A 9249-nucleotide genomic window follows, 5' to 3' on the forward strand; every position below is an offset into this window, starting at 1 on the left:
GGGCACCGTGCGGAGAGAGGGCGGGGTCGCCGCGGGTCGGAGGGCGAAGCCGGGCCCCGGGGGGCCCCCCTCGACCGAGAACAGCGCGCCGTCGTCCAACCGAGGGCCACCCGGCGGTGGCGAGAGCGGAGCGGCAACGGGAGGAGCGAGCGGACGGCGGTCCCAGGGAGCGAAAGCGCTGGCCGCCGGAGCCGCAGCGGCGGGCGAGACCTCCGAGCGCGGGCGAGCCGCGGGACCGGGACGCCGGCAGCAGCCCGGTGGACAGACGGGAAGTGGAGGAGAGGAAGAGGCCCCCCGCGAGGGGGGCCCCGCGAGAGGCAAAGGAACGCCGGCAACCTCCGACCGCCACGCGGGTCGAGACCGGAGGAGGGGAGGCGGCACGAAAAAGGGCGGCAGCGCGGGGCGGGGGGCGAGCCGAGGGTGCCCCAGGGAGGGCGAACCCTCCGCGGGCCGGGATGCCCCAAAGGCGGGGCCCCGGCACCCGGCGACGGCCACCGCCGCCGCCGCCACCGCCGCCAACGGCCCACCGCGGGAATCTCACCACCCGAGGCCTCCGAGCACAAGGGCGGTCCCGCGGCAGCCGAGGACGGACGACGACGACGACGACGGCCACCCTGCCACCGGGCGGGCGAGACTCGAGCTACACCCCGGCCACGACCACCGCCAGCGCGGACAGGTCAGGCGCCCCCGACGACTCGTCCCGGCCCTCAAACGCGGAGGTCACCGGCCGACGGCGAGACCGACACCCCCGACACCGGTGAGACGCACGCCCACCCCCCGCCGCTCGACGCACGTGCCTCCGACCGACCCCTCCGGGCTAAACGAGGCCCGTTCTGGGAGGGGTCAGCCGCTCCAGAGGCACGGCGAGACCGGCAGGGGGCAGGGCACGACCTGCACCGGGCGAGAGAGCGGACGCCGCTGACGGGCGACCCCCACGCGAGGGGGAACACGGGGGCCAAAGCACCACCGGGCTCCGCACGGGCACACAGCCTCCCCTGGGGAGGGGCCCGAGGGGCCGGGGGGTCCGGGCCCGCGAGGGCCGGGGCAACGCAGCACACGCGCCGGGTGGGCTCCGAGGGGAAAACGCGAGAGGGAGGCGCCCGCCGCCGGGACCGACCGGGCCACCGGGAAAACTCTGCACGGGAATCCCACCGCCCAACGACCAAGGGCGGTCCCGCACCCACGCCCGGGACGCCGGCCGGCCCGACGGCCGACCCACCGACGCGCGCTCCACCACGGAAGCCACAGCCGCGCACGGCACCACGGTGCCCCGACCGGCGGGGACCCGGATGGTCCAGCGCCAACCACCGACACCCGTTCCCCAGCCCCAACGCGAGGCAGGGAAGGCCGACGGCGCCCAGAGCCTCCACAAACCGCTCTTCCTCTTCCCTCTGCCCATCCGAGTCCTGCCGGAGGGTCCGGGTACCCAGACGGCAACGTCCAGTCACTCGGGGGCACGCCACCGCGCGGACCGCGCGAGAGCGTCTCGCTCGGCTGGGGGCCGAGAGCACGCACACCCCGAAGCCGGGCTCCGCAGCACCACCGCCGGCTGCGGCACACACAGACACGGGAGCGGACAGCGTGTCGTCCCCCCCCCACGGGAAGCACGGCTCCCGCGGGGCAGAGCGGGGGATCGCGCGGGCATAGGTCGGGTCCAGGAAGCGAGACCATACCCGCGCACACGCCCGTCTTCTCCGACCGCGCACACACGGGCCCATCCGAGCCCCGACCACCGACACGACGCCCCGACGCCGGGACGCCGGCTCGGCCCGGCGGGACCCTCCCCCGACGGGGGGAGGCGCGGGCCGCGGTAGGCAAAGAGCGAGGGCGCTCGGCACCCCCCCCCACGTCTGGGGGGAATGACGGCGGAAGCCTCTCCCCGCCACAGGGCGGCGGGGAAGGGCAGGCTCTGCTACCGGTGGCTGACAGCGCAGGTAGAGGAGGGGCAGCAGCTGGGGGATCCGGTACCCCAAAGGCACCCTCTCGGATCGCTAGAGAAGGAGTATTCTCCGCCGAGGGGGCGCCGCCCCCCGACCTAGGCCGGCTGCCCCGCTTCTCCGGGCTCCCCCGACTCGAGTGGGGGGGGTCTGCCGTAGTGGTCCGGTGGCCGAGCCCCGCCGAAGCAAGACCGACCAGAAGCGTGAGCGTCCGCGGTCAGGTCCGTTGTGTGCTGGGTCCGCGGGAGGGCCCGCCGCCCCTCCGCAGCACCCGGCAGACGGCCCCCGCCCACCACGGCGGGTGACCGGCTTCCGCCCCCGCAACGGGAGAGGAGCGGAAACCCCGGACAGAGCGAGAGAGAGCCCCCAAGGGGGGGGCCACCTCGTCTCCCAGAGCCCGGCACAACGACAACCCACCGCCGCCGCTCACGCGCCCGCGTGCGCGAGAGCCAGTTAATGCGAGGCACGCGGGCACGCGCCCGAGAAACGGAGGCCGCCCAACCGCCCACGACCCAAGCGGCGGGCCGCAAGGGGGCGAACGGCAAGGCGACTCCCGTGTGACAAACAACGACCGGCTCGACCCCCAGAGGGGAACACCACCGAACGAGGAGAGCCCCAAGAGGGCAGGACCGCGAAGCCAGGTGACGGGGAAACGGCACCACCGGCTCGGCCTCAGGCACCTGACAGGACGACCTGGAGCGCTCCAGGGGCACCACCGAGGGCCGGTTGAGGCACGGCAGCGCGCGCCACCGCCGGGCGGCCCCACCCCGCCGCGGGGAGGGGCCGGCTCGAGAGAACGGGAACCTGGGACGGTCCCGACAGAGCGAGGGTTGTCCACCGTGTCAGACGACCCCGAAAAGCCCACTCCCTGTGCACCAAGCAGGAGAGCGGCAAGAACGGGATCGGGCCGGGGTCCGCACCCCTGAACGCCCCGCCCCACCGCGAGGTGGGGGAGAAGCGAGAGGCCCGCTGGCAGAACGAGAAGAGCGGTCCCATTCACGTGGAATGTCCGTCCCTCGTCTGGCGCGGCTTAGGCCCGGCCCGGGAGAGCACACCAGCACCACATCGATCAGCAAGGAAAGGATGCGAGAAGCGAGCGGCCACCGGTCCCCCCGGACGAGGAGGGGACCGGACCCCGAAGGAGAGCGAGCAAAGGACAGCAACCCTCCGGAGAGGGGAGAGGCCCGTTTCAGCCTTTGCCCACCCTTCTGACCTCGGGGTGATTCCGGACCCCGACCGGACAACCCCCTCCAACGAGAGCGAGACTGCCTGACACGCAGCGGGCACGGGGGCCCGCGGGACTGGGGGAGGTCCGTTCACATCGGGGCCGCGGACGCCGGGCTGAACTCGGGCGCCTTAGGCCGGAGGTTGACAGCCACGGCTGGGACACTGCCCCCAGGTGCACGCGAGAGCCGGCGCACAGGGCCCAGGCGGGCGGCTCGAGCGGCGGGAGGCCAGGGAGGAAGTCCTCAAGACAGGCCCCGACCATCCCACACGCACCCGGGGGAACGACGGTCCCGATCCTCACGGCAGAGAGCCACCGAGAGAGAGCGTGTCAGCACACATCTCGCGGTCCAAACCGGTCCCGTCGCACGGGAAAAGGACCGATGTCGGAAACGGGACCGATCTGCATCTTCCCGCCGCACCTCTGGAACAGGGACCCGGCAACTGGCACCCAGGAGAGCCCCATCGCCCCGAGTCCCGGAGCTCCACGGGACAACTGGTCGACCCCGTGACTCGGCATGGTCGAAGCTGCGCCCGAAGCCACGCGACGACCCCACGGCGGCGGCGGCGGCGGCGGCGGCGGCGGCGGCGGCGGCGGCGGCCCGGAGGTCAAAGCCAGCTCGGGAAGGCTAAGGGGATAGAGTCAGAAGCCCAGAAACACCGCGGCGGGAAATCAAACAAAACTAAGTCCTCTTCCTTCTCGGGGCCGCGGACCAGGCGCCCCCACGGGCTCACGGCCGGACCCCGTCACCGTGCACCGATGCACCGCCCGCTGACCGGCCAAGGGCGGCACGCGTTCAGCCCGGCCATCGGCCCCGCTCCGAGACGCTGCGGACCGACCCTGGAGCTACGAGGCGCGGGCTCAAGCCGGCCGAGGGACGGGCCACGCGCCCGGGCCGCCCCGCGCTCGGGCCGGCCATCGGCCCCTCTCCGAGCCGCTGAGGACCCCGGAGCTGGCTACGCGGCACCCGCCGGCCAAAGGTCGGGCCACACGCCCGGGCCGCCCCGCTCTCGCGCCGGCCACCGGCCCCGCTCCGAGCCGCTGCGCACCCTGGAGCTAGCTACGCGGCACCCGCCGGCCGAGGGACGGGCCACGCGCCCGGGCCGCCTCGCGCTCGGGCCGGCCATCGGCCCCTCTCCGAGCCGCTGAGGACCCCGGAGCTGGCTACGCGGCACCCGCCGGCCGAGGGTCGGGCCACACGCCCGGGCCGCCCCCCTCTCGCGCCGGCCACCGGCCCCGCTCCCGAGCCGCCGAGGACCCTGGAGCTAGCTACGCGGCACCCGCCGGCAGAGTGCTGGTCGACCCGCCCCGGCAGCCAGGCCCGGCGCCGGCACCCGCCGGCGAAGGCAACACAGCCTCCCTCAAGAGCCTGCAGTTCCAAGCTCCACCGCCGGTCCTCGCGGGCTGGCGCCTCGACAGCGGGACCAATGTCGACTCGGACGCCGACATCCTGGAACGCCGCCTCGGGCAGTGAAACCGAAACGCTGCCGTCACCCCAGAGGAGCTCCGGCGCCATATAAAAGCGGACGGCAGGTGGCGCCCGAGCAACCTCAGCGGGATCGCCATCCCCCACCCCGCTCCCAACTGCTGCGGACCCTAGAGCTACACGACACGGGCTCAAGCGGGCACAAGGACGGCCACGGGCAAGGGCGTCCACGGGCTCGGGCAGCCATAGACCCAACTCGCTCCGGGCCGCTGCCGGCCCCGGGGCTTAGCTCCGCGGCACCCGCCGGCCGAGGGCCGGGCCCCGCTCCGGGCCGCTGCCGACCACGGGCCTTAGCTCCGCGGCACCCGCCGGCCGAGCGCCGGGCCGCGCGCCCGGGCCGCCCCGCGCCCGGCCCGGCCCTCGGCCCCGCTCCGGGCCGCTGCCGGCCCCGGGGCTTAGCTCCGCGGCACCCGCCGGCCGAGGACCGGGCCACGCGCCCGGGCCGCCCCGCGCCCGGCCCGGCCCTCGGCCCCGCTCCGGGCCGCTGCCAACCCCGGGGCTTAGCTCCGCGGCACCCGCCGGCCGAGGGCCGGGCCGCGCGCCCGGGCCGCCCCGCGCCCGGCCCGGCCCTCGGCCCCGCTCCGGGCCGCTGCCAACCCCGGGGCTTAGCTCCGCGGCACCCGCCGGCCGAGGGCCGGGCCGCGCGCCCGGGCCGCCCCGCGCCTGGCCCGGCCCTCGGCCCCGCTCCGGGCCGCTGCCGGCCCCGGGGCTTAGCTCCGCGTCACCCGCCGGCCGAGCGCCGGGCCGCGCGCCCGGACCGCCCCGCGCCCGGCCCGGCCCGGCCCGGCCCTCGGCCCCGCTCCGGGCCGCTTGCCGACCCTGGAGCTACGGCGCCACCCGCCGCCGGGGTGCTGGTCGACCCGCCCGGGCAGCCAGCCCCGGCGCCGGCACCCGGCTGCGAAGGCAACACGGCCTCCCTCAAGAACCTGCAGTTCCAATCTCCACCGTCGCTCCTCGCGAGGTGGCGCCTTGACAGCGGGCCCGAAGTCGACTCGGACGCCGACATCCTGGAACGCCGCCTCGGGCAGTGCGAGCGAATCGCTCCCGTCAGCCCAGAGGAGCTCCGGCGCCGTAGAAAAGCGGACGGCAGGTGGCGCCCGAGCAACCTCAGCGCGATCGATCGCCACCCCGCCCCGCGCGACTCCTGTGGAGGGAAACTAAATCCCACCGCCCCTCCCTCCCCTCGAGAAACAGGCAGGGCCGTTGGGGATGGAGAGGAGGACAATTCCCCCCCACCCCCACAAAAACTAAAACCACCCCCCACCACTCAGTGCGTGTGTTTGAGCGCGCGGGCCCGCCTGCCTGTTCTGTGTCTGTGTGCGTGCGTCCGTGTCCATCTCCGTCTCCCTCTCGGCCTCTGCGTGCCTGTTTGGGGTTCACAGCGGACTGGATGGACAAGGCACCCAGAGCTCAGAAGATCCACCCAATCCCGATGAACTTGACGAAAAGACCGGGGAGGACCCGTCCGTCTGTCAGGGGCCAACCTCCTTGGAGGAATAGGCGACGCAACCCGAGAGAGAGAGAGAGAGAGAGAGAGAGAGAGAGAGAGAGAGAGAGAGAGAGAGAGAAAGAGCGTTCCGGTTCGTTGTTCCCCGGCTCCCTCCCTGGGGACAACAAGAAGATGCGGCGGCGGTGGCGGTGGCGTGAGACATGAAGCGGCTCTAGGAAATCATCGGAGCTGGGTCCGCAGAAAGGAGCGGTTCGGGTTCGCCCCGGCGGAGTTTCGTGGAGATTTCCACCAAGGAACCGGCACCGTGGCCCTCTCGGGCGAACGGGCACCCTCGGGAACGAGCACACCCTCGTCGTGGCCACTCGCGAAGCTAAATGCAGGACGTTGTGCAGTGTGGCGCGGCGGCGGCGGCGGCGGCGGCGCCCACATCGAGAGAGCGCACGACCACCCGCTCGTTTCTCTTCACCATTTCCCGAATCGGTCACTGTGAAGCGGTGGTGTTGCGGGGGCGGGCGGGCGTGAGTGAGTGGGTGGGTGGGTGCGTGCGCGAGTGCGTGTTTCACGTGGCTTAATGCGTTTTAAAACGACCTCGAGATGGAGCCGTGACACCACGAACCTAAGGGACACGTGAGGCTGGGGACATAGCCGAGGGGTCCGGGTCCGGATGGCAGAAAAAAAAAAAATAGAACGGGAGTCAAGTCAGGCACCTGTGCCACACGTGAACTATGGGCAGCTTGCACCCCGTGACCCCGGTTGGAATCTCTGGAGATGGACACGGAGGGAAGACGGAGGGATGGGGAGGGACGGGGGGAGGGAAGAAAGTTTTGTCCGTTTGTCCCTGTACTTCACGGCGATTCATTCAAGACGTTTATAAAAAAAAAATACATATATATGTACACATATATATAATACACACGCATACATATGTACGTACGTACGTACGTGTGTACGTATGTATAAAAAGAAAAACAAGCAACCGTAAGCGAGCGAGCGAGCGAGCGAGCAAGCAAGCAAGCAAGCAAGCAAAAGCCAAGAAGGAAGCAAGCAAGCATGCAAGCGAGCCAGCCAGCAAAAAGAGTACGTACGAGTCCGTGGATAGACGCGCAGCGCGTCTCATGCTAAGTGAAATGAGTCAGAAAGAGAGGGACAGCCGGAGAAGGGACTGCACTCGTGGGTGGAGGGTCCAACCACATCCCATGAGGCTCGCACCTAAGGAGAGCAGATACACGGCCGGCCGGCACGAGAAGATTGCTCCCTAGCTGGAAGCCTGCCTCATGAGCCAAGGGGAGAAGGCAGCTGGAAGAGAGAAGGGAAGTTTCTCTTGACAGGGGTGCCTGTCAAGAGGTGGCACGTTCGCCCTGGAGGGAGGGGCGGAGGAGTTGAAGCCGGCAAGGCAGGCGGGCCCCCCCCCCCCCCCCCCCCCCCCCCGCTGCGGCGGCGGCTTGAGTGGCAGGGAAACGCCCTGCCGCTTTGCTAGCGCTCCAGCCTCCAAATCCCCGCAAACCCTCCAAATCCTTTTCGTGTCCCTCTTCCCTCCCTCACGGCCGTGAATAGGGAATAGGGACACGAAAAGGATTTGGAGAATTCGCTGCTGGTCCGAATGATGTCCGTTTCAGCCTGGTGCAGCCAGTATGGAGACTTCTCAGTCCGTGGAAAGGCGAGCTGCTTGGCCTGAGTATGGCTGGCCTTGGGTGGCTGTGGACCCAGGTTCGGTCCCTGGCACTCCAAGGGGTCATGGAAATCACTCATTCAGCAAGAAAGAGTACGTATTTATTTAAATAAATAACGAATACGACCACGACCACGACCATCCTGTTGTTCGTCGCTTGCCTGGAGCAGGCCCCACCCTGAGATTTTGAAACAGTGCCCTATTCAAGGCTGTTTCAGGCTTAGGAGAATGAGACTACAAAAAATAATGACTACATTTAAAAAAAAAAAAAACAAGTGAGTTCATGTCAATAAGCAAGCCAGTCAAGCCAGCAGAGCAAGCCAGCAAGCAAGCAAGCAAGGAAGCAAGCAAGCGAGCAAGCAAGCAAGCAAGCAAGCAAGCAAGCAAGCAAGCTAGCCGACAAGCAAGCAGGCAACAAGCAAGCGAGCGACAGAGTCCACCCTGACCACCGACAGAACCAAATAGAGGAGCAAGCAGGGCCTGGATAGGGGCGGTGGAGAATGAGACCCATCCTTATGACTGGTATTTGGCCTATTGGGTACGAAGGATCTTGGATCCCGAAGAAAATGATGGCTCGAGGAACTGGTCGGGATGGGAGATGTGTGCTGAAAGTAGAAAAAGGGCCAAACATGATGACCTCTCAGTGTCTGTATTGCAAAGCATAAACCCCGAAAAGAGGGGAGAGGGAGAGGGAGAGGGTGAGGGAGAGAGAATGGGGAATATGTGTCTGCCACAGAGGCAGGGAGGCAGGGGGAGGGTGTGTGCCTCTCTCTGTGTGTGTGTGTGTGTGTGTGTGTGTGTGTGTGTGTGTGTGTGTGTGTAGGCGGGGTTATAATACCCGGGATATTGGTGGTGGGAAATGTGCACTGGTGGAGGGATGGGTGTTTGATCATTGTGTGACTGTCCCCCAAACATGAAAGCTTGTAAAGATCTCACAGGTGAGTCAATAAAATTTAAAAAAAAAAAAAGTGCCATGGTTTCCTTCCCCCCCCCCCACCCCCCGGGGAATTTTATCAATGATACGTGTTTTCTGTTCACAGTACTTTGAAGCTACTGCATCTTCACCAAAGTTCCTTCACCACCACCACCACCATCGCCCTCGCACCCCCCCCCCCCCCGCCCCACCTCTCCCCAGGCTTTGTGTCACTTGATCAGCCCACGGGGGAGGGGGAGGCGTGGGGGGGGCGGAGGGGGCGGAGGGGGCGGGTCTTTACATCGAGAAAACCAGGGCCGCAGAGTCAAGGAGGATTGATTTGGCCTCCACGAAGGCTGTTTCTTGAAGTGCCCAGGAAGGAGGGAGGAGTTTTCTCCTGAGCCGCGGTTTTCCCTTTCTCTTGCTCCCCTTTCTCCTGCTCCCCTCCCCCGCCCGCCAGCGACAAGCTGAAAGAGGTCACCCACCCTACCACCTCCCATTCCAACCCCACCTCTGAGGTGCTTTGTCCAAAGCCTACACCCACCCAGGAGCGCTTAGCAGATCTTATC

Source organism: Sorex fumeus, unplaced genomic scaffold (genome assembly GCF_029834395.1).
Source record: "Sorex fumeus unplaced genomic scaffold, SorFum_2.1 ptg000108l, whole genome shotgun sequence".
In the NCBI taxonomy this organism is placed as follows: Eukaryota; Metazoa; Chordata; class Mammalia; order Eulipotyphla; family Soricidae; genus Sorex; species Sorex fumeus.